Source organism: Lepisma saccharinum, chromosome 5, assembly GCF_977018435.1.
Source record: "Lepisma saccharinum chromosome 5, izLepSacc3.1, whole genome shotgun sequence".
NCBI lineage: Eukaryota > Metazoa > Arthropoda > Insecta > Zygentoma > Lepismatidae > Lepisma > Lepisma saccharinum.
Genome location: NC_139233.1, coordinates 25176735 through 25188067, shown reverse-complemented (window position 1 = coordinate 25188067; position 11333 = coordinate 25176735).

Below are 11333 nucleotides of genomic sequence, written 5' to 3'. Positions count from 1 at the left end.
TTTTGTTATCATGGTACTTCACTTCCACTAATCGCATATTCTTTATTAGTAACACTTGTAAACTTTAAAATATAGACACACCCGATTAAGAATTATTCATTAAACTTGTATGAAACAATACACTTAGATTTAACAAAAGAACACTCACCTAAAACTTTTTCCTTCTGGCTTTCATGACAGCAAACGAATGAATGAGACTTTTGAAGTCAATTTCTTGCAGGACATCAGCATTCGCTGTGAAGGATGCCACACTAGAAAGTCTGCTGAATTTCTGAGGGCAGTTTTAATTTTAGAACACTTAACGGCTGCTCTCCATTGGCATTTGATGGTAAAAGACTAACAATAATTCTCAGAGCAATGTGAAGATTTGAGAAAAGTACTGTTAAAATGTTTTTCATAAATAAATTTTAAATAGTCACCAGCCGAATTAACTTCATACTTTGCAAATCCTTTAAACATTCTAGAAAGCGGACACGTTCTTCAATGAGCTCGTCTGGATATTTATTTTTTCAGCATTTTTCCTCACGTCTTCCGAAGAAATTGTTTTTAAAGTATCGAGGAAATGAAAGATGGTTTTAAGTTCGTGGTATACGACTTCTCATCTTTCCAATTCTGCAACTAGTTTGTCAACTATAACTACAGCGCAGAAGGAATAACTTGGCAGTGACGTCATCTCCCACCTTCACCTCTCTTTCCAGAAGCGAAGGCTCATTCGCTACAGCGGACGGCAAAGTGACGTGCAAACCAATCGAAATCATTCCGAGAGGGGTGATGCAGGCGTGCAAACCCCCACACTGCTACATTAGTCTAACAAACCGTAGCTACGAGCGAAGGATTGCAGGCTATTTTGTTTCTTTGTTAGCGAGTTTTTTGTTGTTTTTTTTTGCTGGTTTTGTGATTGTTGTACAATGAGCAGTGGCGTAAAGAAAGGTAAGCCCTTGCACAGCGATGCAAGAGAAATAGTTTTCAATGTGTATAAGTACTTTGATTGCGATGAAAACAAAACCACAGCTGTTCACAGAACGTCCGTGGCGACAAGTGTCAGTGAAAGATCTGTGTGGAGAATTTTGAAGGAGAAAGACAAAAGTGTTTCGAGTGCGAGCGGGAAACCTTTTTCAACGCGGGGTAAAAACCGACTGAACGCTCAGCAACGTGTCATAAATCTGGATTCTTTTGATGAAGCAGTCGAGCGCCGAACAATCCATGATTTATACACGAAAGGCATTGTTGTCCCCGTACATAAACTGATGAAGGAACTGCAAGAAAATATTAATTTTAAGGGTTCGCGTTGGTCGTTGCGTATGATCATAAGAAAATTAGGGTTCAGATTTAAAAAGCATAGCGTAACCAGCAGGAAGCTACTCCTTGAACAAAACAGCATCGATGCGTTGCGGGCGGCGATATTTTTTGCGTGAAGTTAAAGAACTGCACAGAGAGCAAACCGCCGGTCTTTCATTTACATGGATGAAAGTTTCGTGAACACACACTGTCCCCAAAGTTTGGCTGGATTCAAAAGATTCTGGGGGGGGGGGGGGGTAAAAGTGCCAATAGGAAAGGGTCCCAGGTTTATTATTGTGCATGCAGGTGGTGAAAGTGATTTGTGGAGGGGGCGAAGTTAGTGTTCCTTTCAAAAACAACTTCTGGGGACTATCATAGGGAGATGAACACTAACAATTTTATGTTGTGGTTCGAATAACAACTTCTTCCCAATCTGCCCCTAAACTCTGTTATTGTGTGTGACAATGCTCCGTACCACAACAAGTTAGTGGAAAAAATCCCAACTTCAAACAGCAGGATGAAATGAAGTCGTGGCTGTCATCTCACAATATTCCGCATGCAGAAGGTTTGCTGAAAGCCGAATTATATGAAATAATTTAAAAAAAACATAAAATAAACATTAGCAGTGCTAACATTAAATTAGAGATTGGTAGTTTGCACCGAGATCCTTACTGCTCGTACTCTTACTCGTGCCGTGGTTCCTTTCATAGTAGTTGGCAACGCTGACTTAGCAGGGAGTGACGTCACTGCCAGGTTATTCCTTCGCGGCTTGTAGAAGTGTATAGATTTTCATGTTCGATTTTTCATCAAGTTCTACATGACTGTCAACTCCTCGTCTCTTATTCTTTGTTTTCTTTGCCTTTGTTTTGTCTACTTGACTACTACACTACACTATCTGAGATAGTTAACTTATATTCCCTTTTTTCATAAAATTCATAGCTTTCCCAAAGACTTTTGACATAATTATTGAGTGAATTATACAAATGTACATACAACAAGTATAGAAAAGCCTAGTGGCAAATCTCCCCCTGTTTACTTAAACGTTAGAAACTCCATCCTTCCGCCTTCTTTATGAAATAAGCAAGTAAAAGGACTTGACATATTTTTTATTTATTTTGCTATTACCACAACATTAAGGAATGTTAATAGTTCGATGGTCTTTGTCACTTCTGGCCCTCCCCGATGGCGCAGTGGTAGCGTCGTTGCCTTGTAATCAAGGGGTCCCGGGTTCGATACCCGATGGAGGCACATAGTGGTTCGGATCTCACTTTAAACTGTAGGTCCAGTCCCAATTAGCCTTACTGTGCATAAAGTGGACTTAAAACCTCAAATCAACCAACCAATCTTTGTTACTTCTGGTCCTTCAGCGTCTCATTCTTGTGCGCCCCCCCCAAAAAAAAACTTGCGGCCCTGGGCTATAGCCTAAGATAGCCTAGTGGTAAATCCCTTCCTGGTTATAAGTCGTATTACATGCTTCATGCATGAATTTCAATCGGAGTGTTTTGTTTTGTAATTAATTGATTGCATTAGGTTATTATACGTAGCTTTTTGCCACCCAGTGGCGTATTCTCCTCCCATGTAATCCGGTTTACCGCCTGTGAACCAACATTTTTCATGTACATAGAAATTGCCTGAAAGTTTGAAGTTGTCGGACTTGTTTTACTTGCACGCCTGCATTAGTGTTTTGTTTCTATTAAATCTAATTAACATATGCATTAATAAATATATACAAAAAATAGAATTGTTGCTGTACACCAGGTCAAATTTACAGAATACGCCACTGTTGCCACTTTTGGCTATTCGCGACGATGAGGATGAGTGATGATATGATGAATTTGATGAAGGGACACTCAGAAAGAACACCCAAGTCCAGGCTGGGATTCCAACCCGTGACCGTTTGCGTCGTGCTAACTCCGCCACGGATGTTTTGCAATTGAGAGCATCTGCTTACAGTTCTTCTCGGACATAGTAGCCCTCGAGCAATGGGTCTTTACGTGGAACAACTCGTATAAACAATTGCTGAGGAAGAAGACACCGCACGGGATAAACGAAAGCTCACTTCATTCTGATAAAACAAAGACACGCTGGCCAAAGAATCCAGCTGGACGGCGTTCCTTGTTAGAAGGAAGCAGGATACAAACATTCTGGAGAGTAGAAATGGAGATGCGAACAGCTGAGGAAACAGACGCTGATGTTGCAAGACACGGGGAAAGAATCTTTCGAAAAATTGCAAACGGATGAAAACAATGCTTTGCGAAAGTGTTGAAAGGAAACACAGACCTTTGGTGTTGGTTCATTTTGCACAGCGAATATTTCAAAATGTGTATCTAGCCTTCTTAAAACCGAAGGTTTATGGCTGCAACAACACAGGCCTTCCATCTGTCCCTATCCTGAGCAAGATTCATCCACTCTTTTCCATCCCTATCGATTTTGTTCAGGTCCATCTCAATTGTGTATAACTATTTTAATCTAGGTTTGGGAAATGTGTATGTGAATGCGTGTGTGTGTGTGTGTGTGTGTTAATGTGTCTTTCATTGTCTTCTAGACTAAAATTTCATATTTTTTTCATTTATGTTAATTTTGTTTTGCTCTAATTGCTTTTAGTGTCATTAATGCATGTACTGTAACTTTTAATTTCCAAAGTTATGTGGTAGAGCAGCCTAAGCCTGAACCTCACTCAGTATTCTATCATCGTCATCATCAACCTTAAGTGACGATCCTAGGCAGATCTCACTCATCGCACAAGACTCAACCAACCTCTTCGCCTTCTGACGTCTGCCGAAATGCATCATCGTTAGGTTAGGCTGGGTATGTTTAGTTCTCTTAGCATAAACAATATATTGTTGGTCAAGCCCCGAAAAAATGCAGAGAAGGCGAAATGCGGGGATGTAGGTTAGGTCTTGTGCGATAAGAGGAGACCCATCCTAGGACGAGCAGGGGTCGGCCAACTCAACTCACCCACTTTGTACTTCCATCAACAAACAAGGAAAAACTAGATAAATATGCTCATTTAATCTATGTGGTAGTTAGGATATAAGTATATAATTTTGAAGTCATGAAGTGGAATCAAGTCCTCTTTCTCTCTTTGCGGTTGTGTTTCACAAGGTCACAAGTTTGGTAACGAAAACTATATAGAATTTCTGTGAATCGTCAACTAGCCACGAGTCCAAATAAAGATCAATAACATTGGCTTGGAATTTCAATCATGTACTAACCCCTCGCAATTAGACAACCCTCAACACATAACGGGTTGGAGTTTTATATACACGGCAAGGCTCTGCGTTGAAATGCATGGGGGCAAGGCAGCAGCGCAAAACATGGCCTCAGGTCCAAGGAGGGTAACAAAAATAATCTTAACTTGTAAATTTTAATAAGCTTGAAAATTTGGGAGCGAGTGTCCCCCTGCCCCTCTCAAATTACACCTACGAGATAAGGGGACTGGAAAAGCCTAACGTGGATATTTTGACAAAGCACATTTCCTTGACATGTTTCTAGCGTCATAAATAGTACAGTGTCTCTCAAAAGTTTTAGGACAACGACATTTTACACTAGGCAACCCAATTTACACAAGGCGTTGGTGGGTTGCGTGTAGAGCTAGGCTCAATTTCAGGGTTGCCACGTGCACAATAGATATTTATAAAATACGCGAAAGAAATAAAAACAAGTATTATTGTATGAAAGTATTAAAAATATCACTATTATATCGCATGTGACAAAATTCCTTCTCAAAGAAAAAAAATAGGTTTTCTACTATTTCATCGCTGGTGAGTCTACAGAAAGGAAAAGAGGTGAGAGAAAACGAGAGGTGATAAAGGACAGGAGAAAGAGAAAGCGAAAGGAGAAGACGAAAAGTAGAAGAGAGAAGAAAGAGAGGATAGACGAGGAGAAGATGTAGTGAGGAGAATGAAAAATGATTCTAGGAGAGATGAGCAAAGAAGAAAAAAGAGTAGAAAATCGAGATGAGAGAAGAGGAGACGAGAAGAGGGGAGTGGAGAGTAGAGTAAAGGAGAGAAAAAGAGAAGAACGAAAAGAGGAGGAGAAAAGTGCAGTCGAGTCGGAAATCTAAGACAGGAGAGGAGATACGAGGAGTGGAGATGAGTGGGATGGAGATAAGATGCGAGAAAAGTAGGGAAGGCGATATGTGATAAAAGCAGAGCAGAAGGAGAGGAGAGAAGAAGGAGAAGGAGAAGGAGAAGAGAAGAACAGAAGAGACTGAAGAGAGGAGGTAGTTGCAGAAAATATCGTCTCAGCGTCAAGAATTGATGCATTGGTGAAATTGTCGACATGAAACATTCAATAACATTTTGAAATGTATTGGAGAATGTATTAGATCGGTGCGAAATACCTTTTGGCTTAGTTCAGAGCAAGATAAAATCTTCCATGTAAGATCGTTGATTTTACCTGCGATTATACCACTAAAAGCATGAATGTAATTTTAATATTTATGAGAATTATCCAATTTTTGTCCACTTCTCTGTTCGTTGAAATGGAGATTTTGTAATTTAATATTTCCCCTCCCCCCATCGTTAATTCCAAACTGAATCATTCAGTTTCACACGGCGTGGACAATGAACACAATGGCATAGGTCTAAAACTTACGAAAATTTTCTGCCGGCGGAAGGGTTTGAACCTACGACCATCAGATTGACAGTACTGAACGGTAAACACTACCCTACAAGCTTTCGCTCCTGAAAGTAAGTAGAAGGAGCTGACCAATGTGAAATGTAGATGCAACTCTCGTCCTACATGTAATGTGCAAATAATACTTGTTTGTAACAAAGAACACGAAGGTAGTACGCCTCGGCGAAAACATTTAATGGAGAATTGCACATGATGAGAACTTTTCATTCGATATTTTTTTCGACATTGAACTCGAGTGGAAAAAGGGGTAAAATTAGTATGTCCTGAATTGCACAAATATAAATAGTTATTTCATTAATGTTTTTCAATGTCTTTGAAGCAGTACACAGTTATCGTTAGAGTATCATAATTCACGATCTTATACATAAAAATATCCCTTTGAACGTGTGTCAAATCATTTATTTGTTTATTTTTTTTATAAATTCCATATGCAGAACAATGTAGCCACTATACACTGCTATTACAAATAATGTTACAATGCTCTTGTTTATAATAAAAGGAGAATTAAAAAAGAAACTCCTAAGGAAGATCGAACCTGGGACCGCTAGCAACCCAATTGAGAACTCTAACCACTATTTTTTTTTTTAAAGGAAATACCCCCTACACGGAGGTATCTCCCACCATTCACACTTTTCTCACTTTTACACTTTTCAATTCTTACAGTTTCTCAGTTTCTTATCATCTGGACAAACACAAATACCCATGCCTTACCCGGGACTCGAACCCGGAACCCCTGACGTTGTAGCGCGCTCTGCTAACCACTCCGCCACGGAGGTCGACATACACCAGGCCCTTACATTCGATTGAAACAACAATTTTTAAGTATTCTGTCCCTCCAATATTGTAAATGTCGTTGGGTATACATGTAGTTGAACTTTTACTTTAATTTTGAATTGCTTTCTTATAGTATAGCACATATCTTCGAGAAATAATTTTCGAAGTGATGAAGAAAAACGAGAATATTGGTAGTTGTAAAATGCGAGTTATTTCTTCTAACTTATTATTAATAGAAAATATCTAGAGGCTTGAACATTGCAGGACGATATTCTTTTCCTGTGATACTGCAACGGACGAAATGCTTGTTTACTGACGCAAGTCTCGTGTTCAGAACAGTCTTATGAAATGTATTTTCTGTTCCGTAAGGTAACACGAAATAATTACACCGTTTGCGAACTACCAAATCTGCGCAACGTTAGACGTAAACAGGCGTAAAATTTTATTCATAAAATCACTTCACATTTGACAGTATTAGTTAAGAGAGTCTCGTGGGACACTGTGTTAAGGTGTTGGAGTAAATACTTCTTATTTTTCTTCCTCGAAGAACAACAATTTTTAAAGTAGTGCAACAGTCGTTCTGCTCTTTCTTATTTCTTTTAAATTCTTCCACATTCCTTTAGTTGGGTTAAAAATAAATAAAAATATTGCTTGCATTTCTGTCATTGACGTAGACCAGGCCCGTACGCAGGATTTCTTTGAGGGAGGGGCCAGACCCAAATATATATATATATATATATAAATAAAAGAGAGAGAGAGAGAGATACAGATTACAAAATAGTTCAAATAGTGCGAGCTCCATTGAAAAGTCATGATAATTCTATGTTTAGAAAATAATATATTTATAAATTAAATTTTGCGTACTAGGAATTATTATTACAATAAAGAACATGTCTAATTGTGAGTTAAGAAAAAAAACAATAATAAAGAGACATTCTTGCATCACGATTGCAGTTCGAAAAAGTCGGGACAGGGATTGAAAGTAACGCACTGTCCTGGCTAAATCGGTGAATCTGACGTCTGCTAGCCTTGCATTATAAAACTAAAACCATCCAATATTGCAGCCTGAAGACTTTTGCGCAAGAAACAGATTCATTTATGTAAAAACAAAATTGAAATTTTTACATATTTCTAAAATCAACATTTAAATATTTCAGGGTTCGAGGGGGGCATGGCCCCCATGCCCTCCAGGGTACTGGCCAGACGGAGACAGTGGGAGAGACATTTTGGAGAATCTTTCTATTAAATTATTCCAACTTATGCTCAGATAGGTTTATTGACAATCGTGAACTTTTCGTTTAATAGACAATATTTGGTTTTAAACGACTGGAGAACATTGGTCTAATTTCCTTTCTTCCTCTTTTGAGAGAATATATACTTCTACAATAGCAATCGCGTTCGGAAACGGTAAAAAAAATGACTTGGTTTTCAAAGGCAAACAAGCTTTGTAGCGTAGCTTGCTCGCGTTCAAAGTGACTCACTCACGCTATTCAAGACCGCTTCTTATCGCAAAACACTGTCCGTCGATGCACAGTGTCTGCACCCAGCAAGTTACAAGTGACCAGAGTCGAATTTTAAAGAGAATGTGAAGAATGATAGATTTCATCAGAGGCGGCTAGGTGGGCACTAGCTCAACATGCAATAGTTTAAGTCATAATTTCTGACAAACAAGAAACCTTATTGAATAAGTATTGGGATCGTAATACGTGTATCCGCTCCTTTTTAACAATGTAAGCTCGATGACAATCTGTATTCCATTTGTCTATATTGTCAACTTGGTCAACCGGAGGTTATTATAAGGAACTATTTCCTAGATGTTCATGTAACCGTTATAAAATTACAAATAAAATATATTCACAAGCTTAGATATACTAACAACGAAGAAATAAATTCAGAGTTAAATTTCAAATGCATGTGCATAGAGTAATTCTAGAAGTACAGAGCTATATCAGAGTATTGGACTTCTTTTTGCAGAATAACGTTTACAATATTGACGCGACAGAATAATTAAAAACTGTTGCTCCAAGGGAAACAAAGGGCGTAATGTATTCGTTAGAGTTCTTGAAATCATTGATTGCGGTCTCAGGTTCGATCCTCCATACTAGGTGTTCTTTTTCTTTTTTTTAAAATCCCCCTTCTATTAAACAAGAGCATGGTAACATTATTTGTAATAGCAGTGTATAGTGGCTACATTGTTCTGCATATGGAATTTATAAAAAAATAAACAAATAAATGATTTGACACACGTTCAAAGGGATATTTTTATGTATAAGATCGTGAATTATGATACACTAACGATAACTGTGTACTGCTTCAAAGACATTGAAAAATATTAATGAAATAACTATTTATATTTGTGCAATTCAGGACATACTAATTTTACCCCTTTTTCCACTCGAGTTCAATGTCGAAAAAAATATCGAATGAAAAGTTCTCATCATGTGCAATTCTCCATTAAATGTTTTCGCCGAGGCGTACTATCTTCGTTTTCTTTGTTACAAACAAGTATTATTTGCACATTACATGTAGGACGAGAGTTGCATCTACATTTCACATTGGTCAGCTCCTTCTACTTACTTTCAGGAGCGAAAGCTTGTAGGGTAGTGTTTACCGTTCAGTACTGTCAATCTGATGGTCGTAGGTTCAAACCCTCCCGCTGGCAGAAAATTTTCGTAAGTTTTAGACCTATGCCATTGTGTTCATTGTTCACGCCGTGTGAAACTGAATTATTCAGTTTGGAATTAACGATGGGGAGAGGGGAAATATTAAATTACAAAATCTCCATTTCAACGAACAGAGAAGTGGACAAAAATTGGATAATTCTCATAAATATTCAAATTACATTCATGTTTTTAGTGGTATAATCGCAGGTAAAATCAACGATCTTACATGGAAGATTTTATCTTGCTCTGAACTAAGCCAAAATGTATTTCGCACCGATCTAATACATTCTCCAATACATTTCAAAATGTTATTGAATGTTTCATGTCGACAATTTCACCAATGCATCAATTCTTGACGCTGAGACGATATTTTCTGCAACTACCTCTTCTCTTCAGTCTCTTTTGTTCTTCTCTTCTCCTTCTCCTTCTCCTTCTTCTCTCCTCTCCTTCTGCTCTGCTTTTATCACATATCGCCTTCCCTACTTTTCTCGCATCTTATCTCCATCCCACTCATCTCCACTCCTCGTATCTCCTCTCCTGTCTTAGATTTCCGACTCGACTGCACTTTTCTCCTCCTCTTTTCGTTCTTCTCTTTTTCTCTCCTTTACTCTACTCTCCACTCCCCTCTTCTCGTCTCCTCTTCTCTCATCTCGATTTTCTACTCTTTTTTCTTTGCTCATCTCTCCTAGAATCATTTTTCATTCTCCTCACTACATCTCTTCTCCTCGTCTATCCTCTCTTTCTTCTCTCTTCTACTTTTCGTCTTCTCCTTTCGCTTTCTCTTTCTCCTGTCCTTTGTCACCTCTCGTTTTCTCTCACCTCTTTTCCTTTCTGTAGACTCACCAGCGATGAAATAGTAGAAAACCTATTTTTTTTTCTTTGAGAAGGAATTTTGTCACATGCGATATAATAGTGATATTTTTAATACTTTTATACAATAATACTTGTTTTTATTTATTTCACGTATTTTGTAAATATCTATTGTGCACGTGGCAACCCTGAAATTGAGCCTAGCTCTACACGCAACCCACCAACGCCTTGTGTAAATTGGGTTGCCTAGTGTAAAATGTCGTTGTCCTAAAACTTTTGAGAGACACTGTACATATACACTCCTCAGCTGCTCTATTAGGTGGACCTTGTACATTTTCCTTCCAGAATGGAATTACATCCACTTATTCTTAACTTTGTAAAGCTTGTGAAGTGCTTTTTGGTCACGATGACGACGAATACCAGCGGATCGAAAATTTTAAGATCTTACCTGACCGCCGAGAAGGCATTTAGCTTGAGATTCGTGGTTTAAAATTATTAATTATTGCATTTCCATGCAGGAAAATACTTGAAATTTCAAAATTACTCTGGACAGAGCAGCCCAAGCAACAAACTAGGAACAGGAAAGATGGTTTAAAGTGCACGTTATGCTCACATAGCCTAAATCGGGAATGGACCTACAGTTTAAAGATTAATCCGATGTAATGTACTTCCATCGGAAATAGAAGCTCGGAGGCATTGATTAGTAAGTGACGACGTTAGCAAATACTTTATCAGGAGGGCGCCACAGTATACAACAGACAGAATAGTATTACTAGGGAAGATATTTCCTAGACATCAAAAGCAATGTCTCCGATATACGAAAAGCCTCGAATTAACTTGTAGTGTGATATATACAGAATAAGTGAAAACTTTCAGATGGAGTGAAGTTATGGTTACATAATTTGACTTGCCCTTATGGTGAAAATATGATTCTAAAGCAGTAGTGTAGCAACAAAAAGTAGATGATGTCAATTTTTAGTGAAGCAACGAACATCTACCGGCTTGCGTGGTGTAGAAGTTAAGACATACGCTCTCCGAAAACAGCAGAACCCAATTCAGATTCCAAGTATGTCTTAAAATATTTGGTCTCACCATTTTCATCAATTTATCTTAATTTTTCATTGTTAAAAACAAAGATTAATTGTTGACTAAAGAAAGAGAGGTGGC